This window comes from Podarcis bocagei (assembly GCF_964188305.1).
Source record: "Podarcis bocagei genome assembly, chromosome: 5".
Classification (NCBI taxonomy): domain Eukaryota; kingdom Metazoa; phylum Chordata; class Lepidosauria; order Squamata; family Lacertidae; genus Podarcis; species Podarcis bocagei.
In genome coordinates, this window is record NC_138129.1 from 94,788,655 (window position 1) to 94,815,094 (window position 26,440).

General features: G+C 46.1%; 1 protein-coding gene across 1 annotated transcript in view; it reads right to left on the reverse strand.

Moving 5' to 3' along the window:
• Window positions 1-26,440, reverse strand: part of CACNA1E (calcium voltage-gated channel subunit alpha1 E) — a 497,143-nt gene that overhangs the window by 167,068 nt on the left and 303,635 nt on the right.

Below are 26,440 nucleotides of genomic sequence, written 5' to 3' on the forward strand. Positions count from 1 at the left end.
TAAATGTTGGAAATGTAAAGAGACTGAAGGTACCTTCTATCACCTTTGGTGGACGTGCCCGAAGATTAAGGCTTTCTGGGAAATGATCTATAACGAAATGAAAAAGGTACTTAAATGTACGTTTCCTAAAAAACCAGAGGCCTTTCTCTTGGGCATTGTCGGCCAATTGGTGTCAAAGAGGGATAGAACTTTCTTTATGTACGCTACAACAGCAGCAAGAATACTCATCGCAAAGTATTGGAAGACACAAGATCTACCCACTCTGGAAGAATGGCAGATGAAAGTGATGGACTATATGACATTGGCTGAGATGACAGGCAGAATCCGCGACCAACGCAAAGAGACGGTGGAAGAAGAATGGCAAAAATTTAAAAGCTATCTCAAGGACTATCATAAACTTAATGAATGTTAAAGTGTTGTGGTTTATAGAAACAAAGGGATACAGCGATATAAGATTAGAATACAGAGAGGATTAGGATGACAGAGATTGAAAGTAACAATTGGGAGTTGCTAAAAATTTTGGACATTGGGATGCAGAAAGGGGGGGGTATGGGGAAGTCCTAGAAAAGAGGTTTAGGAAAATATGTTATGACATTATATGTGTATGTTTGTCTTTTTAAGTGTTTGTTTGTCTTTAAAAAAGTTTGTAAAACCAATAAAAATTTTATATATAAAAAAAAATAGACTGTTTCAAGAAGTCCTCAATGGCAGAAAAGGCGGAAGGTAACAAGTAGGATGTTACAACAGCTGTGAAGGTGGATGAAGGCTGCAGCAGATAAGAATCTACCGGTCGTCGTGACACTCATGCCATTGGAATAGAGCCTTACTGCAAAGACTGTGCATTGGTTAGCGTGCACTGATCTACACACATAAAAACAAATTAACGAACAGGTGTCTTTCAAAAACCCAAACTCGCCGTGCGAATTCTACCTCCCCATTAGCAAGGAACAGTCCTTCCCTTAAAGGAGAGAAACCTAAGTCCTCCACAGACCACAAAACAGTGTGTGCAGGGAATCTGATAGCTACAATCAGATACTAATGAACTCGGGGGGCTCCAGCACAGGGTGAAACTTTATTTCTGCAAGGTTCTTTGGTGAGGGGGTCGTAAAAACACATTTTGGGGTGTGAGAATTTCAGATCTGTTCTGTTGGGGGCAGTGGGCCAGCATGGTCTTTCCGTTTAGCATGCTCCTTTGATTTAGTTCACGTAAAGCTTTGTTTACAGATTCAGGGTCTCTCAGTGTTGTCATGACAACCCAGTCAGCAGAACATACCCACACACCTGCCTCCCAGGATGGCATGGTCTATAAAATACACATATCCATAGCCTAAGCGTGTGTACACACATACAAGAATTAGCATACATGGCCACGACTAATGCGGATATGTTTATTCATGCATTATGCCATTACACAAGTCCTTAAAGCCTGCATAAAGCAATATTAACTAGCAAAGATGTTTGATGGCTTTGGTCGTCTATATGCCAACCAATCACGTAGGAAAACCTGCATCAGACACAGTGGCGTAGCGTGGGGGGTGCAGGGGGGGCCGTCCGCACTGGGCGCAACATCTGGGGGGGGCGCTCGCACTCGCAGCTCTCTGCCCCTACCTGGCTCACTCACTTTCTCTCACTGCAGTGCTGGCTGTGCGAATCCAATCCGAGCCGCTGGGTCGCCGCCCACTGTGGAGGGGGTGGGTGCCAGGCGTGCGGTGCGGAGAGAGAGCGAGGGACTATCTGGGGGAGGGACAGTGCAGCGGCCGCCCAGCGCAGCACTGAGCGCGGGAGAGAACCACACCACACCAGCCCAGGCAGCAGCAAGAAGAAGCTGGCAGCGGCGGCAGGTTAGGGGTTAGGGGGCTCAAATTACTTGCCTTGCCCTGGGTTAGGGGGCATAAATTACTTGCCTTGCCCCGGGTTAGGGGGCGCAAATTACTTGCCTTGCCCCGGGTGCTGACAACCCACGCTACGCCACTGATCAGACAGGGATCTGAGTTGCAACTCAAGTAAATCAGATTTACGAAAATTCCAAGTTAATAATAATAAAACGTGCTGCCATCTGCCTTATTGCAGGGCAGGTTCGAGGGTAAACCATACATGGAACGAGTCTGCCCCATGGCTTGATGGAGGTAGAAACCGTCTCTCATGCCTTGTTATGCTGCCATTTCTACGGGGATATATGCTCGGTATTTATTACCCCTGCTATGCAAAAATTTCCAAATGAATCTAAACTTCAATGTCTAAAATCCCTGATAGAGGACAAGGATCTTGAGATCATGTTAAGGGCCAAATTCTGTGTGATTGCCATAAAACTTAGGGAACAAGCTGTGCTATCATAATAATTAAGGCCTTAAATGATAATTTTACGTTATATGTTGGTGACTAAGTTTAAATTTATATATATATTTAACTGTTGCTATATCTGTGGTGTCCCTGTTATACCTAATTGCAAATTCAAATGTATCCCTATTGTGTTTTATGATTTCCTTGATATTGTATGCAGGCTGGAACTGGTCTGTGACCGAGTTACCTGCTGACATGACTAATTTTGCTGCGGTTTTATGTTTATTCTTCCCGAAGTTTGCAAGCTGTTGTAAGGGACTGATAGTTTGGGAAAGCAGCTAGTAGGCTTTTGAGAATTAGTAAAGAACACATAGATGTTAAGGACTAAACATGAAATGATATACCAATTTTCAATGTTCAGATAAGGTCTGCACATAGAAGCACAATGTATTTCCACATACAGAGGAGATTTGCATCTCCATGAAGGCTGGTCTTCCTTCAGTCAAAGGAATGAGGCAGACTTTTCCTCACCGCAACATCTGTCCTTAAACACAGCACTTTGCTCCTTATGGAATCCACTGACAATGGGAGCCCGTTTCTTGGGGGGGGGGGAAGAAGGAGGTTTGGCTGCTTTATGTATTTATTTAAAATGAATTAAAAAATAAAGTTAATATGCTGCTTGACTGTTCCCCAATAGCCCTCCTGACTGCAGCCTGCTTTTCTCAGAATAGTTGGAGAGAGTCCAAGGGTCCATTCCCTGTATATAATTTTTTATCAAATTTTCTGTTTTGCAATTTAAAGTGCTCATTTTTACATCCTTAATATATTGATCATAGAATCATAGAGTTGGAAGAGACCAGAAGGGCCATCGAGTCCAACCCCCTGCCAAGCAGGAAACACCATCAGAGCACTCCTGACATATGGTTGTCAAGCCTCTGCTTAAAGACCTCCAAAGGAGGAGACTCCACCACACTCCTTGGCAGCAAATTCCACTGTCGAACAGCTCTTACTGTCAGGAAGTTCTTCCTAATGTTTAGGTGGAATCTTCTTTCTTGTAGTTTGGATCCATTGCTCCGTGTCCGCTTCTCTGGAGCAGCAGAAAACAACCTTTCTCCCTCCTCTATGTGACATCCTTTGATATATTTGAACATGGATATCATATCACCCCTTAACCTCCTCTTCTCCAGGCTAAACATGCCCAGCTCCCTTAGCCGTTCCTCATAAGGCATCGTTTCCAGGCCTTTGATCATTTTGGTTGCCCTCCTCTGGACACTTCCCTTCTTCCTGTTCCATGGTTCATTTTACATATCATAAATCCCTGCATATTTTACAAAAACCATACCATTCATTATTCCATTATTTCATCTTTCAAAACTAGCTCACACTGTTGAATTTTTCTTAATGCTGCCAACGTTTTCAGCTGTACACAATTATTTCCCATATATTCAATAAACATTATCCAGTCTTCTTTAAACGTATGTTCTTCTTGTTCTCTTATTCTATATGTTAAGTCTGCAAGCTGCACAAATTCTGTCAACTTAAGTTGCCTCTCTTCTTTGGTTGGGACCTCGCTCGTTTTCCATTTTTTGGGTTAACAAAACACCGGCCGCAGTGGTGGCATACATAAATAACCTTTTTTGACACCTGGGAATTCCAGTCTGAATTATCCCCAACAGAAAGAACTCTGGGGGTTTTTTTTTGGGGGGGGGGAAGTACTTTGAAACATTTTTTTCAATTCATTATGGATCATTACCCAATACTTTTTACCCTTTTACAAGTCCACCACATATGAAAAGGGTCCATTCCCAAAGGGGGTCTGTAACTGTAACCATTCTTTCATATGGATAAGCCAAGCCTTGCAGGCACCTATGCGTTTACAGACTCCCTGGCTGTAATGGCTGGAACTGCTCATGGAGTGAATCTATGTAAGATTTCTCTTCCGGGCTCATATCTGGTATAGCCCATTCACAATGTCACTGCAAGGTGCAAAAAGCCATAATGTGCTGGGCCCGGGGGTAACCCGTGAAATGCGGTCCAGGACCGGTCCAGAATCCGAAGGTTCTGCTGGGAGTCAGTCTGACAGGGCCAAGGCAGGACACAGGGCAGGAAACCAGGCAGGGACAGGTACAGGATCTCAGGCAGGATCTGGCATACAGCAATGTTGCTCCTGCAACCTGGGGCAGGGTCCGACAGCCTTTTATCTTTGTCGGGGTAACGGCCAGTCCTGATCCCCTGGCGACTCACCTCCCTGTTTTGCCCGAAGGTGAGCACTCCTCCTGCGAGTACTCAGGTCTCTCCTTCTCTCAGACCTTAGTCTCTGCAGCTCGGGAGACGTCGGTGGGTTACTAGACCCAGAGGCCACCTCAGCCTCCCCTGACCCAACCGGTAGTGGAGCAGCTGTAAGTGATGGCCCAGCTGAAGGCAACGGGGTAATCCCCGCATCTGGAGCCAGGGCAGGATCAGGCCCCTGACTCGGCCCAGCTGGGGTTTGTTGCAGGGGAACCTGTGCAGACTGGGACTCTTCAGGGTCAGGCCCCAGACTTGGTTCAGATGATGTCTGAGGAAAAGGATCCGGTGCAGACTAAGTCTCCTCTTGTTCTGAGTCCGAGCCCAAGTCCCAGGCCATCACACATAAGAAGGACCTGTTGGACCGGCATCTTACACAGCGCACTATCCTGCTCCCAAGTTGGCCAACGAGACGCCATAAATCTCCATGTGCCTTCGCATCCCATCTCACATGAATGGCTCAGCAAAGCTGTGGTTTGGCCATTCTTGCATAAGAAGCCACCTCTTCGTTTGAAAGGTTTAGGTTTCTGGCACCCTACATCAAAGCAATGCAGGTCATAGCTATAAAAAGAATGAGGAGTTTTTCACCAAAGCCAGGCCTGGAGCCTGTTGTTTTGGCTGCGAGTATATTGGTCCCCAACCCTGCCAAAGCAAATACCAGCTGGCCTAGAGGCTCAGAAACATTCCCCACGGCAATTTTGCATAGAATGCAATTTGAAAAGTCAACCTTACTTTGGCAAACATTTTGGGAAGGTGCCTCGTTTACTTCTAAAATAAATGTCTGTGAGCACATTCACGTTTCTTCCCAGTCCGCCTTCTCCTCCTAAAGCACTTGGCAGGGGAGGAAGTGTTGGAGGAATGCACAGCTAAGGAAACAAGAGGGCCTTCAAAAGTCGGTGGAAGAAGATTGGAAAAAGTTCAAAGATTATTTACAGAAACACTGTAAAATTAATGAATGTTAGAATGATGTTGGAGAGAAACTAAGTGGTCTTTTGCTGTAATGCTATAGGGGAATATGAGAAAATGGTTATTAATAGGTAAAAAAAATTAATGTTATAATATTTAAAAATTGAAGATTAAGATGAATAAAGAGGGGAGGGATTTGCTGAATTAACAATTGGAACTGGAATACAGAAAAGGAAGGCGTGAGGAGGTCCAGGAAATAAGCAAATGAAAAATATGTGATAGAAAGATTGAACTGTTTTTTTAAAACTATTTTTATTTTGTATTTTTATTTTGTATTTTTTCCTTTTATTCTGTAATTTTTCTGAAAATCTTAATAAATATCTTATAAAAAAAACAAAAAACAAAATGCCCTCATTTGCCCTATGTAAGGAAAATGCCAGTAAGACAGTTGTATTTCGCAAGCTCAGCAGCTAATAGACCTAATTCCCCTCCCCTCCTGCTCTGAGTGAAAGAGGATGCTGTTCCAGAAGTCCCAGGCGCTAACCCAGGGTTTGGTTTCCTTGGAATGAGGGACGGTGGAGACTGTAGTGTCTTTATGATACATGGTTTATTTACACATACAGTCATACTGTAATGGGAATTGGGGTTGCTCGTGCGTAAAGGATGCTGAAGCTCTAGGCAACGTTGCCTGGCTAAACCTTTCCCTGGCTGGACAGCCCTTTCTCCATGGCTGTGTCAGTCACTGGCAGAATCCGTCAGTGGGCGTTTCCTGAACTTCTTCCAACATAAAAATTCCTTGACGCCCAGTCTCCGCCTAGCCTCCCTGCGCGGAAGTTTCCTGCGCAGAGTAGGCGTAGCCAGCGGAGGTCCTGGACCCTCCCCGCTGGTCTCTGTGGAAGAGTCTTGGAGCCCTCTCTCCGAAGTCCTTCCCTGATCCCCTTCCTCCCCGGTGTCACTCTGATTACCTTCCCCAAAGGGAGTGTTCTCTCTCCTTCTACTGGTCCCTTCTCCTGCATGGTCGGGGAGCCTTACCTCCACTCTTGGCTCTGATGGCAGTTCCCTGACACATACCTCGGGTTATGAATGCTGTGGGATACTTCCGGGTTTCAGCGCTCATGAACAGAAGCACAAAATGACGTCACACGCATGCACAGAAGCGCTGAATCACGTCATGTGCAGACGCGGCACTTCAGGCTGCGAATGCTGCGAGTTGCGAACGTGCCTCCCGCACAGATCATGTTCGCAACCCGAGGTATGACTGTATATACAATTTGAGCTGGCAACTCCTGCAGCCAAGCTGGTGCCAAATTCATTACTCTGCTTTCTTTTGGACCACATCAGCAAGTCCAAGATGGGGGGGGGGGTCTTGACATCTGGGTAGCTGAGTGCATCCATACACAATGCCCAGGGCTGCACCCCAAGGAGTTCGCTTCAATGCTGCTAACACAGCAAAAACTACACAAGAGGCAGTCGTTACTAGTTATTGGTCTCTGCAGCTACAGCAGGCGCTGTGATTCTCCAGTGGTCTGACTTCCACCCCCACTCGCCAGAGGTACACTCCATTGACTCTCGAGACAGATGCCAACAACAACACAACCCAAGCCTACGATGGAGAGGCTCGCAGCATTAGCACCACAGAAGGCCCTGCCTCTCCCATCATCACAGCCTTGGATTCAAACTCTCTAGTTGCTGCCTGCTTCCAGCCCAGCTCTTTCAGCCAATTCTCTGCCTTTCTGTCTTTCTCACTGCCAGCTAGGAAAGGGAGAAGGTCCATGCATTTGCCCTCTGGAACAGAGCAACCTTCTTTGTTATACTAACTGCCATTATTCCTTGGCGATGCTTAAGTGACAACTGCAACCCTTAACTCACAAAGGATCTTGTTTGGCTACTTCAGCAATGGAATCCTCCACTAGATTTTAACCCTTGCTGGATCCAGGATCCCAGGAACTAGGAGGGACTCAGTGAGCACCCTAAATCCACAACAAAGTATCATCTACCAACCAACCAACAGCTTGGCAAGTAGTCTAAAATCAGCCATGCAGCTGCCAGGGAACCACTTGCCCCAAACACATCATTAAAAAAATGTCACCGAGGAGAAAGCCAATATGCTTAAGAAATGCATTAGGCAAAGCAGATGGCCAAGAAGAGAGGTTCTTAAAAAAGAATAGGCCAGGGGAAAGGAAGCCAGGACAGGACCAGCTGGGTTGCCTAAGAATAGAGGGGAAGGAAGCGGCAAGAGACAAGGGGAGCAGGTGGAGGAGGCAAGAGAGGTTTGAGAGAAGGGGGCAGATGGGGCAGCCGGCAGAGAGAAGGAGCCTGGTGGAAGGAGGAACGCAGAAAGCAGGGGCTTAAGAGAGGTGGATCATAGGAAGTGATTGTAAAGAAATCTGGCTGGCACTCGCTGCTGTTAGAATATTCCATTCCACCTTAAAAGGAACAGACATGGTTGTTGTGTGTCACATGCCTGTTTACACTCCAGCACAGCACAGCTTGCTGGGAACTTCTGTTTGTGTATAGCTTTTGCTGTTTGCTTGGACACGAAAGGGAGAAGACATGTTTTCCCCTTTGTCCTGACGCTGAATAAAATGCCTGTAAATATGCTTTAAAGGTAAAGGTAAAGGGAACCCTGACCATTAGGTCCAGTCGTGACCGACTCTGGGGTTGCGGCGCTCATCTCACTTATTGGCCGAGGGAGCCGGCGTACAGCTTCTGGGTCATGTGGCCAGCATGACTAAGCCGCTTCTGGCAATCCAGAGCAGCGCACGGAAACACTGTTTACCTTCCCGCTGGAGCAGTACCTATTTATCTACTTGCACTGGCATGCTTTCGAACTGCTAGGTGAGCAGGAGCTGGGACTGAACAACGGGAGCTCACCCCATCACGGGGATTCAAACCGCCAACCTTCTGATCGGCAAGCCCTAGGCTCTGTGGTTTAACCCACAGCGCCCACCCGCGTCCATTCTATATACGCTTTACGCCACTCTTCTAAATACGCTTTACACAGCCTCTATCTGCCACTTCTGTTGTGTGTTATTCAATCTGCTGATGAGAGTGTGCTCAAGCTTCTGAAGGCTTCTGAAGCTGTGAGTTGCTGTTTGATGCTGAGCCAAGGACCGGAGATCGCCCAGCTGCCGGCCGGTGGGCTGGAGCCAGCTGGGGGCCAGCAAATTGCCCCCGTTCCCTTGGACGCATCTCAACAGCTGCACCACTCCTTTTTTTTCCTTTCAAAGGCACAAGCATTTATAAAAATTGGCACAGCATACAGTATCAAACTGCTTGGTGAAACATCAAAATGCCAAAAATATATAAAACATTTGGCAGAGGACAAGTTCAAGGTCAAGTTGAACAAAAAATGCTAACAAAAACAAATTATAAACTGGCCTTAACTTAAAAACTGAAAATAATAATAATAATAATAATAATAATAATAATAATAATAATAATAATAATAATAATAATGAAGCTGACAATCAACTATGAAGCGCAGATAAAAGACAACTTAATTTCAATGGTGAGACACTTCTAGCTTGGGATAGGGCTGCGCCTGAAGCGATCAGGGACACTCTCAAAACGACGGAGGTTGCGATTGTTCCTATCGACCCACTGGTCAAGAGAACATCTGTGGGCTGTACTCTTAGCTCGCTGCGCATAGTTCCTTACGGTCAGGTCTGTTGGGTGTGCAAATCTGGGTTCCCCGTAGCGGTTTTCAGCAGTCACGGTCAACATCAGCTGCTGCAACTCATTGACTTCATCTATGAGTTCAGCATGTTGAGCATGGGCAAGGACAGCATTGATGTATTTTTTCTTGCTGGACTCAGGTTTTGCCTCTTCAATGTATATCCGACATCGGGGCCTTACAGGACAATTTGGCTCTTTGATGCTGGGACCTTCCATATTTGCCTTTCTTTGATCACCGATGGATGTGGAACAGGATGGTGCAGCTTCTTCATACAAGCCAGCAGAATCCAAATCTCCTTCAGCCTCTTGTGGTGGGCTGTTTGCACTCTCTTTTCCTAGGTCATTTTGATTCAGGGAAGCCTGTTCCTTGCAGGGCCCTTCAGCTCTCTCCTCCTTGAGAGGACTGACTGCATGCTCTGACAGCGTATATTGGGTTTACCCATGAAATGGCCACATCACCCACTCACAATACAAATTTATATTTGTAATCTTTCGATTGGATACCTATAGTTTTCAGGTTCCTTTGTCTTGCTGTAGCTAATAACTTAAAAGTTTAAATGAGAGGTGTCTGCAAGGATCCTCGGCTTGCTCTCACCAAATGCACCATTTGCCATGATGAGAAGTGACTTCAGTTACAGGGAGCAAAGTTTACATTCTCTGTACCAAGAGTCTGGAGATTTGAACACACACCCCGGTCCCAACAGCTTTTTATATGCAGCACCAGATCCCTGCCACACTACTGCCAATTCCCATGTTATGGACCCTCATTCCTCCTGGCCGGGTAGCTAGTTGACAACTGTACCACAATGGCAGTATACATTTCTTAAGACAGCTACCCATCTTTTTTATGTCAACCCTTGTTCTTAGCATTTGGTGGGCACTTCACAGGCAGTCTATTAAAGTGTGAAGTCTTCACATAGTTCAGAGGGGGCAGCCTACTCTTGCAAGCATGGGTAGAACCCCAAAAGTCCATGGAAACCAACTTTACCTTATCATTACTGACCCAGGGAACCTTTTTTTCCATTGCAAGGACCACAATCCCCCCTGAGATACCTTCTGGGGGTCGCATGCTGGTGATGGGGAAGGCCAGAGGCAAAAGTGGAGAGCGCGGTGAATGCCATTTTTTTTATCAGAGTTCAAGGATCACATTCTAGTCAAGCAATAATCCTCAACGGATAGGGGGAGCAAGGCTGGCAAAGGGTGTGGCCATTGGGTGAGGGAGTGTCAGGAATGGGCCAGCTCCCAGTGCAGGTTTGCAGTCAACTGCAGAAAGCAGCCAGGAACAGAGAAGCTTAGATGCTAGTCAGGCAGGGGAGAGCCAGCAGCTGCAGACTTCAGCTCTTCCTGACCTTGACGGGCAGGCTGATAAGGCAGTAGCTGAGAGCAGGCAGAAACACAGCCTCTCAGAACACGAAGAGGTTGGAGCTGATCCACTGAGTCTGAAGAGTCAGAGAATGGGGTGCGTGTGTGTTAGATAGGAAGCAAAACAAGAGATGTAAAGGTCGTAAGTTCAATTTCTTCTGTCAACGCCGGAAAGAGTCTTCAGAAGGGTCATCTTGAGTAATAATGCGGGAGGCTTTGTCAGAGCCGTCCAGAGCTATCTGTTTGTTTTTGCAATAAATCCTCCCTTTTAATTATCTATGCTTACTGTGTTATCAAGCTGTGAACCTGGACTCCTGACAGGGAGGGTGTGTAGCCCGGAAAGATTTTCAAGGGCTGGGCAGAAAGGCCTGGCAGCCCACATGTGGTACCCAGGTCACCTCTGATTGACATTAAGATCTAGTTTTCTGGAAATGACCTGGAGAGAAACTGGACAAAATCATGACAGGAGGGGCAAGAGGAATTCTCGGCGGGCGTTTCCTCAGGGAGTTCAGACACAAGAGAACGGGATCTCTTGTGCTGCTTCCTCTCAGTTACTGAAGATGCCTCCAGGCTCTCTCAGTGGAGCATCTCAGCATCTCCTGCACTGCCTTCCTCCCTCTTTGTTCTTGACTCCATCCCTCATGAGGGAAGTCTTGGAGGGTGTGAAGGAGCCATGTGTTGCACTTCTGAAGGCGAAAGCCTCAATGTGTACATAGAAGTCAAAGCCCGCTACAAATAAAGGCTTTGAAAACCACATTAATAAATACCACAGGGGTGATGGCCCCCCATTTCCGCCCAAGACCACAAACATACAATATGCCGTTTAAGCGAAACCTTGCAAGCCTGTGCTACATATGCTCAATGGAGCACATGTTGACTGCTTTCATTATTCACCTCAGCCACAATACTGCAGTTGGTACAAAGCCCCGTTGGGGAGGAAGAGTTGGGGGTGGGAGTTTGCTTTTCAATCCACACCCCCACCACAATTCTAATTGTGGAGCAAAAGAGGCACGATTATGAAGAACAAATGGCCGTGTTCCTTCACAAGGAAAATGTCTCGCTCCTCTGAGAGCTCAGCGGTAACTTTTCCTACCCAAAAGGAATTCTAAAGAATTGGCATGTCTGCTCCCAGGAGAAACCGGGAGTTTATTAGTCAGGCTGAGCCTTTACACACTGAAAACAGTGTGTGGGCATTTGTGTGAGTGTGTGCACAAGCACACGCAAATATAATATCTGAATGTTCTCATAATGCCTTGTTTGAGATCCCCAGACGATGCAATGAACTTTAATTTCACCTCGGGAGATATCTCCCACTGTTTTGTTCTCTCCCCCCTCCCATTCAATTACTCTCCCCACCCAATATATGGATGACAGACTGAAAATGGGGATTTTTCTACAATCACAGAATGGAAGGTGAAGCGAAGGAGCCAAGGAAAGGGAGATAAATAAAAGAGAATGAGAGATGCTAAAGATGGAGATGAAAACAGGACAAAGGGAAGATTCGAAAGAGGAAGGAGACGAGGCAAGGTTTTGATAACCCATTAGCAAATAAAAGCCTACGCAAATAACACGATAGGGAAATAGCTTTATACCATTAGAGGAGAAGAAAAGCTGGCTGCCCATTAGCCTCTGTTCTGGCAAGCGTCACTGAAATTAATTCACAACTTTCAGCTACCCCCAGTAAACAGACACTGAAAAATCACACGATTGATGGGAATTAGTTGTGGCTCTGGAGCACGTTGATGGGATTCTGCCACATGGCAAAGTCCTTTGTCTCTATTTGCATTATTTTATGATCAATGGTTGTTCTATTGCTGATGTTTCGATTTGTGTCCTTTGATATTGCTCAGTTGCCACGGGGACCACTTTGGGGTCATTTATGACAGAGTGCGGTATGGAAGAATCTTACATAGAGCATTATTATCCTCCTTAGGAGAATGCTGTGATGTTTGATTTCGTTTTGTCTGGTGGCAATTTTAGCAAAATTCACCCAGCCAACACCCCTATCAGCTGGGACACAGATGGCCAGGAGTGTGGTAAAACACATGAAACAGTATTAGGAGAATGAAGAAATAATAATGGTAGGAAATGCTGTCCAGTTTCTGAGACAGCATGGAAGGAATCACCCCTTGTTATGTTTATTGACAAGATGGTACCTATAATGACAGGGTCCCCTGGCCAGAACCCCCTTGATATGATGTTATATCTCCTTGCAGACACAGATAAGTATGTGACCTGGCAGGTAGCACTTTTTGCAACTGCTGCTAGGAAAATTAGAGCAAATTATATAGCCAAGGTAGCCATTAACTGTAAAGGAGATGAATTTATTTGATCCTATCTATCTACCTCAGGCTATGCTCTATCTTTGTCACCAAACTCTGAGTATCAATTGCACACTGTATTAATTGACATTGTTTTTAACATTAGTGACCATGTGATGATTTTAGCTTATGAATTTTATCGTTTAATGTTTTTATTTGTACATTGGGGTACTTTTATAGCTTTGTTTAGAGTATGTAATGTTTTAATAATATAAATGTTTTAAGTCTTTTTTTACCAATTCAGTATATTTTCTTTTAATTGTCAAATAATTCTGTGTACATTGCGGCAGCCTTTGGCTATGTGCAATAAAACTGACTGAGACTGAGACTGACAAGATGGCCCAATGTTGCTGAGGCTCTAGGCTCCAATTGTATCTTAATTATTTCTTTTAAGCGAGTTAAGTCCAATGAGTAAGTAGCAGTGCCTACTTTTACAGGAAGCCTGTGCCTCTGACAACTACTACAGAAAGGGGATAAGAAAAGAAGTGTCCCTATACTGGCAGGACCTCACAAAGATCTGGAGTTCTTTTCTTCTCAAAAGCATTTTAAAGAGCGACTGGTTCTCAAGAGTGTAACTCCAGTGCAAGGAAACCACATGGAATGAATGAAAAGACCTTGACGCTATTGATCTTCTACATATTTTAAAGAGACAAATTCATCCCACTATGGGTATAAAATAGGCTTGTAAGCAGTCATTCGCCTAACCTCTTGTGCTGAGTAAAACTGCATTGCGGTGACTTTTTCTATGGCTGGAGTAGAAATCTTCTCTGCAAGTCTTAATGCAGGGACTGTTCCCAAAAGTTTCTAGTTTCTTACCCTCTGCATTGGAAACAAAATTCTTTCAAGTGAATGATATTTTATTTTATTTTATTAAAAAGAATTTTGGCAGCTTGCTAATCTTTTTAAGATGAGCTAATTGCTTTTGCCCATTAGGAAAAGGAAAAGGAAAAGAATGTTAAAATCTATTCAAAAGAACAATAATTCCATCTGAAAGAGGCACACTAGTGAGCAGGGCAGCAGTGGAGGCTGGTGATCTGAAAGCTGGTAGGCGAAACTGTCAGATCAAGAACTCTTCAGAAGACAGTACTGTATCTGAGTAAGAATAAGGGCGGTAAAGTACTTGCGGACAAAGAGCCTTTGTTCCACGTTAAAAAGGGATATGCTCATAAAATACTTTCTATGTCCATGTAAGCATTTAATGTGTGAATGTAAGAAGCACATGTTTGGAAGTGAATCACAGGCGACTCCCCACTTACACAGGGGTTACGTTCCATGCCCCCGCCCTTTAGAAGCTTGCAAAACAAAAAGCAACCCATGTTGTACCTTTGCCTCCAGATCGAGAAAGGACAGAGAACAGCATGTCTGAGCCCACTGCAATACAGTGGTAAAGTAAAGGTAAAGGGACCCCTGACCATTAGGCGTACAGCTTCCGGGTCATGTGGCCAGCATGACCAAGCCACTTCTGGCGAACCAGAGCAGCGCACGGAAATACCGTTTACCTTCCCGCCAGAGCGGTACCTATTTATTTACTTGCACTTTGACGTGCTTTCAAACTGCTAGGTTGGCAGGAGCAGGGACCAAGCAACAGGAGCTCACCCCAAGGTGGGGATTTGAACTGCCGACCTTCTGATTGGCAAGTCCTAGGCTCAGTGGTTTAACCCACAGCGCCACCCATGTCCCAATACAGTGGTACCTTGGGTTAAAAACTTAATTCGTTCTGTAGGTCCGTTCTTAACCTGAAACTGTTCTTAACCTGACGTACCACTTTAGCTAATGGGTCCTCCTGCTGCCGCCGCGCTGCCGGAGCACGATTTCTGTTCTCATCCTGAAGCAAAGTTCTTAACCCGAGGTACCATTTCTGGGTTAGCGGAGTCTGTAACCTGAAGCATCTGTAACCTGAAGCATCTGTAACCTGAAGCATCTGTAACCCGAGGTACCACTATACAGCTTCCTGCCCCACAGCTGTTGAGCAGGGTAGCATCACAGCATCGAGAGCTCCTAAGCACCATTTTGGAGGGTGTCCCCGTTTTTAAGCCTTTAAAACCTCTTTCACACTTCTTCCTAGTGGTGCTGCCCATGAAGTTTCTTCACAAAGCTTTTCTAAATAAGATTCTCAGTGCTGATATGTAAACAAAACTTTACACATGTCTGGGACTGGTTAGAAGCAGAGGAATGGGGGGAGGAGCCAGCTGAGTAACCCCCAAGGGAAGAAGCTCAGAGCCCCGGGATTGGTGGTGGGACAACACTGAGTGGTCACAGGGAGAAGAGAGAGAAGACTAGGAGGAGAAGGTGTCAAAAGCCGAAGAGATAACAGGGTTTAGTGAGCAGGGAAAGGGGGATGCAGAGAGCAGGCCAGACTTAGAGGCAGAAGTAGATGCTGAAGGGGAGAAGGGGCAAAAGCAGAGATGAGGCAGGCTGGTGAAGAAGCCAGTGGGTCTCTCCCTCCTGCTATGGCCAGCTCCCTGCCCCTGGTTTCCCAGAACCAGAAGAGGTGTGAAGAGGGTGGAGCATAGATAGACACACTGGCAGAGTCTCAGATTGCTTGAAAAAGACCCTGGGGAAGAGGAGGCTTAGACAATTGTGGAAAGGCGGGGGACCTCCAGTCCTCACAACTGCTTCATTGGGACTAGTTCTACTGGGATGAGTTGCTGTGCTCACTAGGCCTGGCCTCCTGAGTCGGCCTTGTTTTCATGAATGAGGAGTTAACTTCACTGATGCTGTGTGATTTATTGGTGACCTGCTCCTGGCACCCGCCCATGACATTCGACCAGTGGATGGATTGATCCTGACTTTCAAAATGGAAACATATCCTAGAGCACTGTTTCCAAACATTGGGACTTCAGCTGTTTTTGGACTACAACTCCCATCATAGAAGACCACTAGCAAGACCAGTGGTCAGGGATGATGGGAATTGTAGTCCGAAAACAACTGGAGACCCAAGGTTGGGAAACACTGTCCTACAGTCAAGACTAGAACCCTGAAAAAAATGCAGCCTGCTTGAAAACCTACACCAGGTTATACCACTGCCCTGTTCTTCACTGCCCCAGTAGCACCCTTCATCTTCCGACAAATATCATGGCTGCTAAACTACCTTGAGTATTTCTAATCTCACATGAGCTTTGCCTATAAGCAGGGCATTTGAATCAAGCCATTGGAGGCACTCAACCTTGCCCTCTGAATATGACTGCATTCATATGACTATGTGGTTTGATTTGTAAGGCCAAAATATCCACAGACCCAACAGCAATTGATAGCAGATTTAAAGGTTGTGATGTGAACCAGAAGAGCTCACTTAATCAGGGTCTTACATACAAGGGCGCCATTGTAACAGCAACCCTGATCTGCCTGGGTGTTTTGAGCCCAGATGTCTCATCCTTCTTCCCTTTCTTGAAAACTCTCCTGATTATTATTATTATTATTATTGCTGTCCAGTACAATCTTGACATTCCTGCCACGTGCCAGCATGTTGCGGCACAAGATCTGTGTTCTTAAAGCTGAAATCTTCAAAAGGTGCTTCCTTGTAAACCTTGTTTTCTTTTTCCTGATACTCTTCTGTCCTAATTTAACACTCGCAGGGACTAACTCTTGGCATTGGGTCGCCCACACTTTCCCATGGGAAAACCTGCTTTTTACCACTGAATAGGAGCAATCAAGTTCTCCATGGATTGATGTCTGCTCTGATTCAGCAGTAGAGAGCGGGAATTGGGAATACCACTCCACCCTGTGCTTTCTAGGCATGGGACAAGTGGGACCGGACAAGCAGTTTGCAGAATCTTGGGCACCACCTTCATTGTGTTCTAAAGCAGAAGTTAGCCATGACTACTGGAGGCAGTGGAAGACAGGAGTGCCTGGCATGCTCTGGTCCATGGGGTCATGAAGAGTCGGACACGACTAAACGACTAAACAACAACAACAGCCATAGCCTCTGCCTTGGCTTATCTCCTTTGCATGTGTTTTGAGATCTCTGCCATACCCTTGAACAACTGGGTGAATTAAGAATATAGTCATAACTGGGATAAATAGGAAATTCAGTTTTGTTATAGAATAAACGATGTACCTTACAGGGCTAATACAAAGGCAAATACTGAGATAAAATACGTGTATGTGTTTGTGAAACATGGACCACTTATAAACACCACCTCCAACTCCTCGAAAGATTCCATCAATGGTGTCTCCGAAAAATTTTACACATCACTTGGGAAGACAGGAGAACTAATACCAGTGTACTAGAGGAAGCAAAGATCACCAGCGTTGAAGCAATGATTCTTCAACATCAACTTTGTTGGACTGGTCATGTTGTTCGGATGCCTGATTATCGTCTACCAAAGCAACTACAGTGGTACCTCAGGTTAAGTACTTAATTCATTCCGGAGGTCCGTACTTAACCTGAAACTGTTCTTAACCTGAAGCACCACTTTAGCTAATGGGGCCTCCTGCTGCCACCATGTCGCCGGAGCATGATTTCTGTTCTCATCTTGAAGCAAAGTTCTTAACCTGAAGCACTATTTCTGGGTTAGCGGCATCTGTAACCTGAAGCGTATGTAACCTGAAGCATATGTAACCTGAGGTACCACTGTACTCTATTTCAGACTTAAAAATGGAAAGTGTAATGCTGGTGGTCAACAAAATAATAATATATAATAATAATTTATTATTTGTACCCCGCCCATCTGGCTGGGTTTCCCCAGCCACTCTGGGTGGCTTCCATAGAAACCAAAAATACACTAAAATATCACATGAGTTTAAAAACTCTCTCAAGGCAAACCTTTAAAAATGTAGTATAAACACCAACAATTGGGAAACACTTGCTTGCGAGAGCGCCAACTGGAGAACAGCCTTTACCAAAAGTGTCATGGGCTTTGAAGACACTTGAACTCAGGACACAAGGGAGAAACGTGCTAAGAGAAAGGTATGCTTGGCAAACCCTCACCGTTATCCACTCCCACCCGGAACCTATATCCCCACTGTAGAAGGACGTGTGGATCCAGAATTGGCCTCCTCAGTCACTTACGGACTCACTGTTAAGACCGTGTTTATGGAAGACAATCTTACTCAGCTACGAGTGACTGCCAAAGAAGAAGAAAATACGTGTTTAGTATGCACATCACATTCAAGCACAATGCCTCCTAATCTCCTTTACTCTCTCCACCAGCATTTATTTATTGATTTATTTAATGTCTGTCCCATTCTTCCTCTCAAAGAAGCCGAGGGCACGGACCCTGTTCCTGCGCCCCATGGCCTCAGCGAAATTGGCCAGAGGGATGGGGATTTACTGGTCCCGACCCTCCACAACGCCAGTAGGAAATGTCCCCTCTTGTGGCTGTTGTGAAGCTTAATCAGACAAACCGTCCTGTTAGCACTGAGTAGGGAAGAAGGCAGGCCACACATTCTCCATAAATAACAGGCAAAGAAGACTAAAGTTCTCCTACTGAATAATCTGCTAGGCACACACGCCCCCTATTTCCTTGCCTTATTTGCTGTGATTTATTCACACCGCATCAAGAGACACATTGTTATTCCCATTCTCCGGGGGTAAACAAGGAACATGAGACTGTTTATAGAGGGCTCGAGACCTTCAGAGGGAAAGAGCTACAGAAGTGCAAAACACTCAGATCAGCTTCTTGAATATGGATGCCCATCTGAGCACTGAATATAGATGGGGGATCTCAAAGGTTCTGTTACTTCAATTATAGAAAAATGTTCAAAGGGAACTGTGGTGAATGGCGTCCCAGCCACAGTATACAGAATTATTGGGTCTACCCTTCACCTCCATTTAGAGATGGGCTGTGTCGGATTCCCCCCGCCATCCCATCGACTCGGGATGCTCTGGGACCACTGGAAATAACTTCTCCAGCGAGTGCCTCTCTCTTGTCACCCCATTTCTTCCTGAGCTGCAGCAGTGCTGCTCCCGTATTTCCAATGCACAAGGAGTTGAAAGAGGCCACTTCTGCAGCTCATTTCACCAAGTTGCCATGGCAACTGGAATTATTTCCAAAGTTTATTTTTCCTCCCTCACCCGATATTGCACTGCATATCCCAAAGCGCGCACGTGCACACACACACACGTACAGTACACACATTTGTACACAACACCACAGTTTCCTCTCCAGGAATTGGGCTCTTCCTCTTGGGAACAAATCAAGCCAATATGTTGCAGCTCCAGCCTTCCTCTCCCTTGCTCCACGCAAATGATCCTCCAAACATCGCCTGCCTTCTTTCTCAAGAAACAACTCTCTCTTTGGCCATTTCTTTTCTAGATCCTAGCCACAAAAGAGCTCCAGGTTGTTGGGTTTTTTTATGCAGCCAGAAAACCCCTTGTCCTTTACTGAGAATGTACACTGGTGCCTTTTAACGCTTTGATTATTAATTGCCGGAACAGAATCTTATCCGTCGTTTGCTCCGTATGCCTCAAAAATTGGCTGGGGAAAAACTTAAATTAGGCAAAGCAGAAAAGAGTGCAGCATTGGATTTGCAGAAGAAGGTTCCCTTGAGATGGAAACTTGATGCGAGAAAGCCAGCCTGAAACTTAGCGCAAAGAACTGTTGCCAAATTGATCCTTTAATTATAATATTAGCCTTTTTTTATCAAAGGCTTAGTGGAAGGGGGAAGAGAGAGCTTATAAAATGGAGATCGTCAGATTTAATTTTATTAGAAAGAGCCTGCGGCGTAGCGTCGGTTGTCAGCACCCGGGGTAAGGCAAGTAATTTGCGCCCCCTAACCTGCCGCCGCTGCCAGCTTCTTCTTGCTGCTGCCTGGGCTGGGCTGGTGTGGTTCTCTCCCGCACTCAGCGCTGCGCTGGGCGGCTGCTGCACTGTCGCCCCCCCAGATAGTCCCTCGCTCTCTCTCCGCACCGCACGCCTGGCACCCACCCCCTCCACAGTGGGCGGCGACCCAGCGGCTCGGATCAGATTCGCACAGCCAGCACTGCAGTGAGAGAGTGAGTGAGCCAGGTAGGGGCAGAGAGCTGCGAGTGTGAGCGCCCCCCCCCCCAGATGTTGTGCCCGGTGCGGCCGCCCCCCCCCGCACCCCGCACGCTATGCCACTGGAAAGAGCACAGGCCGACTAAAAGGGGGTTTAAATTACTCTCTGATTTGAAACAAGCGGAAGGACACATCTTCCCAATAGCGGGTCCCTTTCTGGTTTTAGCACATTGTAGAATTTGGGGACCTTCATCTCCAAGAATCTCCTGGGGCCAATCCTGGAGGTGTGACAAGCCACCACTGTTGTCTCACAACAGCAACTGCTAGTCAGGAGCTCACACAAGTCTCTCCTTCCTGGCCATCACTGGCCTCTTGAGCTGTTAAGAAGAGGCCACAACTGATAGCTCAGTTGGTAGAGCATGTGACTCTTAATCTCAGGGTTGTGGGTTCGAGCCCCACGTTGGGCAAAAGATTCCTGGACTAGATGACCCTTTAAAGGTAAAGGGTAAAGGGGTCCCTGACCATTAGGTCCAGTCATGGCCAACTCTGGGGTTGCGGCGCTCATCTCGCTTTATTGGCCGAGGGAGCCAGCGTACAGTTTCCGGGTCACGTAGCCAGCATGACTAAGCCACTTCTGGCGAACCAGAGCAGCACACAGAAACACCATTTACCTTTCCGCTGGAGTGGTACCTATTTATCTACTTGCACTTTGACGTGCTTTCGAACTGCTAGGTTGGCAGGAAGGACTTTAGGTCCTTTCTAATTTCCAACAGCTCGCTGGAAGGACAGATCCTGAAGCTGAGGCTCCAAGACTTTGGCCACCTCATGAGAAGAGAAGACTCCCTGGAAAAGACCCTGATGTTGGGAAAGATGGAGGGCACAAGGAGAAGGGGACGACAGAGGATGAGATGGTCGGATAGTGTTCTCGAAGCTACCAGCATGAATTTGACCAAACTGCGGAAGGCAGTGGAAGACAGGAGTGCCTGGTGTGCTCTGGTCCATGGGGTCACGAAGAGTTGGACACGACTAAACAACAACAACAACAATTTCCAACAGGAGAGGAGAGGGAGGGAGCATGAGAGCATCATGTCATGATCGTTCCTTTTGGCAGCAGCTGCGCACTGAATTGAACATGAAACTTAAAACTGTGAGGCTTACGGAGTAGTTCACAACTCAGTTGAATATAAATTGGTTTTGTTTGGGGATGATATACTTTTGTTTATTACAAAACCTCACACTAGCATCCCAAGGTTAATGCAAGCAAAATATATCGTTGCTCAAATCTCCAGTTCCTTTATTAACTGGGCTGAATCGGAACCGATGCCAATAGGTGAAAAGGTGCTTTGATATTCATTTTGGAAATATCTGCTCCATATTTGTTCAGAATCTGTTGTGTTTAGGTATTTCAGTACCAAGTGATACAATCCAGTTAGTATCATGCGATAGGAATGATAAAAGAGGATTCTTTAGACATTGATAGACAGGAGTCATTACACCTAAAAATGAATATTATTTATGCTCTAAAAATGAATATTATTCTCAGCTTAATCTATTTTCAATAATTAAATTCGTTATTCCTTAAATTCCTTATTCATCCTGTTAGAAACTTTCACACGCAGACTAAGCGATACATAAATTTTTAAAAAAGAAATTTTTTTAACAAAAACATGCTCCAACTCTAAAATGGAATTTGGCTGACAATTTAGCACTTGATTGGAGGGGAACAGAGGAGAGGCACTGAAGGAGCACTGCAACTGCAGCCAAGTGAGCTGCAGGCAAAGCACAGCTGTCACTCACCTAAAATACAAAGTGTTTTATTGAAAGGAAGTGCAAAAGTAGTTGAAATACAGATGAGCAGAACTATTGGCTCTGGTCCCTAATTTGGTTCCTGAACTGATTAAGGTTCTAATATATAATCTGTTTTGAAACCAAATTACTATAAACAGGCTATGCTCTGCATCCACAGCTGGCGACAGTAATGCTTCTGAAAACTAGTTGCTGGAAAGGACAGGTGGGGAGAGGGCCGTTGTGCTTTAATCCTACTTGTAAAGGTAAAGGTACCCCAACAGTTAAGTCCAGTCGTGAACGACTCTGGGGTTGTGGCGCTCATCTCGCTTTACAGGCCGAGGGAGCCAGTGTTTGTCAACTTCCAAAGACAGTTTTTCCGGGTCATGTGGCCAGCAGGACTAAGCCGCTTCTGGTGAAACCAGAGCAGCACACGGAAATGCCATTTACCTTCCCACCAGAGTGGTACCTATTTATCTACTTGCACTTTGACGTGCTTTCGAACTGCTAGGTTGGCAGGAGCAGGGACTGAAAAACGACAGCTCAGCCCATCGCGGGGATTCAAACCACTGACCTTCCGATCAGCAAGCCCAAGGCTCAGTGGTTTAGACCACAGCGCCACCCGCGTCCCTTTAATCCTACCTGTAGGTTTCCCCAAATCCTTTAGTTGGTCACTGAGAAAACAGGATGCTGGATAAGATGGGCCATTGGCCTGATCCTGCGCAACCTTCTTACTTTCTTACGTCTTGTCCAGAGCAGGTCCACTGAAACAGGGTTTCCCGCTTGGACTACTGCAATGCACTCTACATGCGGCTACCTTTGAAGGTGACCCGGAAACTGCAATTAATCCAGAATGCGGCAGCTAGACTGGTGACTGGGAGTGGCCACTGAGACCATATAACACCGGTCCTGGAAGATCTTCATTGGCTCCCAGTACGTTTCTGAGCACAATTCAAAGTGTTGGTGCTGACCTTTAAAGCCCTAAACGGCCTCGGTCCAGTATACCTGAAGGAGCGTCTCCACCCCCATCATTCTGCCCAGACACTGAGGTCCACCTCCAAGGGTCTTCTGGTGGTTCCCTCACTGCGAGAAGTGAGGTTACAGGGAACCAGGCAGAGGGCCTTCTTGGTAGTGGCGCCCACTCTGTGGAACACCCTCCCAGCAGATGTCATGACAATACACAACTATTTTACTTTTAAAAGACAACTGAAGGCAGCCCTGTTTAGGGAAGCTTTTAATGTCTGATGCTGTATTGTTTTTAATATTCGGTTGGAAGCCACCCAGAGTGGCTGGGGAAACCCAGCCAGATGGGTGGGGTATAAATAAATTATTATTATTATTATTATTATTATTATTATTATTATTATTATCATCATCATCATCATCATCATCATCATCATCATTATTAATTCCAGATTTCATGACATCTCTGAATCCAAATTGGCTCAAAGAAACAGGGGAGCAGCAGCCAGTTATAGAATAAGTCAAGCGATTCCAAAGGTCTTCACAAGTCAATAACAGAAATACTTTCGAGAGACTTCCTGCCAGCAGTATTAGCCCCTGCCTTTATGCCAAATTCAGCAATGTCTGATTCAAAGTCTGAACAAGTTCGTGTGGCTCTTCTCAACTTTGATATATTGCTCCAGAAAGCCAGACGCTTCTCTTTCATTGCTCCTGTTCATTTTATCCAGGCAAGGGAAGGACTTGGCAATCGATACTTATTTCTTGGCAGCAAGCCACTGAGCATATTGAGATTGAGAGCATCAGAACAACCCAACAACCAGACACCAAAATCGGCATCATGAAGCTTTCAACTTTGACCAGGTTTGGATGCTGAGGAAAGTTGGCTAACTTTACATGCAGTAGCAGAAAACTCCAACCTTAGTTGTCTTAGGCAGAAGCAAGGGCAAAGCTGAGGCAAAGCAGAGGGTACAATGCCTCTTCTCCTTTTTCAGAGAACATCTCATTTCAGGACAGCGGCGTAGCGTGGGTTGTCAGCACCCGGGGCAAGGCAAGTAATTTGCGCCCCCTAACCCGGGGCAAGGCAAGTAATTTGCGCCCCCTAACCCCTAACCTGCCGCCGCTGCCAGCTTCTTCTTGCTGCTGCCTGGTCTGGTCTGGTCTGGTTCTCTCCCGCGCTCAGCGCTGTGCTGGGTGGCCGCTGCACTGTCCCTCCCCCAGATAGTCCCTCACTCTCTCTCCGCACCGCACGCCTGGCACCCACCCCCTCCTCAGTGGGCGGTGACCCAGCGGCTTGGATCGGATTCGCACAGCCAGCACTGCAGTGAGAGGGAGTGAGTGAGCCAGGTAGGGGCAGAGAGCTGCGAGTGCGAGCGCCCCCCCCCCGATGTTGCGCCCGGTGCGGCCGGCCCCCCCTGCGCCCCCCACGCTACGCCACTGTTTCAGGATCACCTGTCTCTCTGCTCAACTCAGTGACTATATACATTAAGCAATCATTAAATTAAACGGGTCCACACACAAGCTATGTATGGCAAAAGCATGAATACCCTTTGCTTCGCAAAAAGGGTGAATGTGGTGTCCTACATTGATAACAGTGTTTTGCGTTATTTTGAGATTTTAAAAAGTAACTACAACTAGGACCCTCGTACCTACAGGACCGCCTCTCCTGGTATGCCCCATGGAGGACCTTAAGGTCCACAAATAACAACACTTTGGAGGTCCCAAGCCGCAAGATGGTTAGATTGGTCTCAACTAGGGCCAGGGCCTTTTCAGTACTGGCCCTGACTTGGTGGAACGCTCCGTCACAAGAGACTAGGGCCCTGCGGGACTTGACATCTTTCCGCCTGGCCTGCAAGACAGAGCTGTTCCACCTGGCCTTTGGTTTGGACTCAGTCTGACCCTTATGTTTCCCTCCCCTTATGGTTTTGATTTATGGACTACTATTAAAATGAGGCTGCATTTTAAATTGCATTTTAACTCGTATTTTAATAAACTGGTTTTTTGTTTGTTTGTCTCCCCCCCCCCAATTGTTTTATTGTAATTTTATTGGTGTTAGCCGCCTCTGGCCGGGGAGGGCAGGGTATAAATAAATTGTTGTTGTTGTTGTTGTTGTTGTTGTTGTTGTTGTTGTTGTTACTATTATTATTATTATTATTATTATTATTATTACTGTTTTGCAACAACTCCAGAAATCCCTAGAAAAAAAATGAGAGCTAACAGTTATGTAAAGAAGACATCCAATCTATGTACTGCCATGTCTAAATACCCTTCAGAAGATTTTTAGCAGGTCACAGTTAAAATCCTGGGGAAAGTGGTTTATCCGTCACACAGCTATAATTCACAGCACCTTTAACAAGCTAGCTACAGTTCCCAGATCTTTTGGGGAAGCCATGCGCTTTTAATGTGCTCTAAACACACGAAATGCAGGCTCTGTGAGCTAGGAAACTTTAAATAAAGAGGGTCTGAGGTTCTATGAATCCTGCCCGACTTTCCAGATTCCACCTGACAATCCACATCTTATAATTTGCAGCACAGCTCTGGCCATGCAGAATGTCAGAACTCCTACCGCCCAACTGATACTAAATCACAGGTATTTGGACTGGGGTGCCATTGTCTGCTCCAAGTTGGCAAACATTCCCCAGGGCATTATCTTTATGAAAAGAGACACAAAGAAGGAACACAGATCTAGAAGCTATTAGTGCAAAGCGACAAATTGTTCAGCCAAGTGAAGTGATATGCAGCACACCAACACTACTAGAGAAGTCAACCAAAGAATATGACTTATCAAAACCTGAGATGTGCAGGGATGATCTTACATAGCATTGCATATTAGTATGTGGAAGGCTACCAAGTAGCTATTGTTCAGTTTGAAATACTTTACTTGGTGAAGCCACTTCCGCCCTGCAAAGGAGGTGGTGTTGCGGGCTTCACGCCCCTAGCCCCCGCACGATTGGGGGGATTCCCAGCCGCGTCACCTCCTGGCCAGCCAATCGGCTGGCTCTGGGGGTGTGGCCTGCCCTATTTAAACCAGGACGTGGCTGGGGATCTCCCTCTTTGCTGCCTGCCAGCTGCTCCTGTTTTCCCCACCCTCCTGCCCTATAAGGTTTTCGTTCCTTGACCTTGCTATGGACCTCGGTTGGTCACCGTTGAGGGGCCTGGTAGGAATTTTTCCACTTGGCAAATTGGCACCAGCTACTTGGTTTTCGCCTACCTCATAGCAAATCATCACAACTTTCTTGGTATTGGCGATTAGACATTGGTAAGGGGTATTGTTATGTAGATGGAAGAGGGGAGGAAGCGCCATCACCTGCCCCGTATATTGAAGGGTAGTCCGATAAATGATTCCAGGGGGTGTGGCCCTGTCCAAAGCCTATGGAGGTGAGGGCCTAAGGCACGCCCCCAAGCGGTGACTGCGGGGGAGTTCCTAGTTGATGTGCATCAGCAGGACTCCCCCTACTGGTGGTTAACCCTTCCCAGACTTCAAGCGGACAGGCTGAAGCTGGATATAGTCGGTTAGGACCAATGCCTAAGCCAATACCTCTCATCACTTGTAACCAATAAAGTTGTGGCCATATTTATCCCATTAACCTTAATAATTGTGTCATGTGTCTTTATTTCCGCTGGGGGGGGGCGGGAACTTGCCACACAAATTGCATGCTTTTAATCTATTGATCAATCAATTAAATCTGTGCATGTCTGCATATAAATAAAACAACATTTTGGGGGGGGGATTAAATAATGCACATCCATACACAGCACAGCAAGCATAACCTTAAGAGGCATAAGAATATAGAAGAGCCCAGCTGAATATTCTAGTCCAGCACTCAAGAATTTGAGGCCAATGTGTTTAGGAATTTGACCACATTACTCAATGGTTGCTGGATTCATCCTACAACATATTGCTCCAACCAAAGTCAGAACCCTATTTGTTTTTTTCTTTTC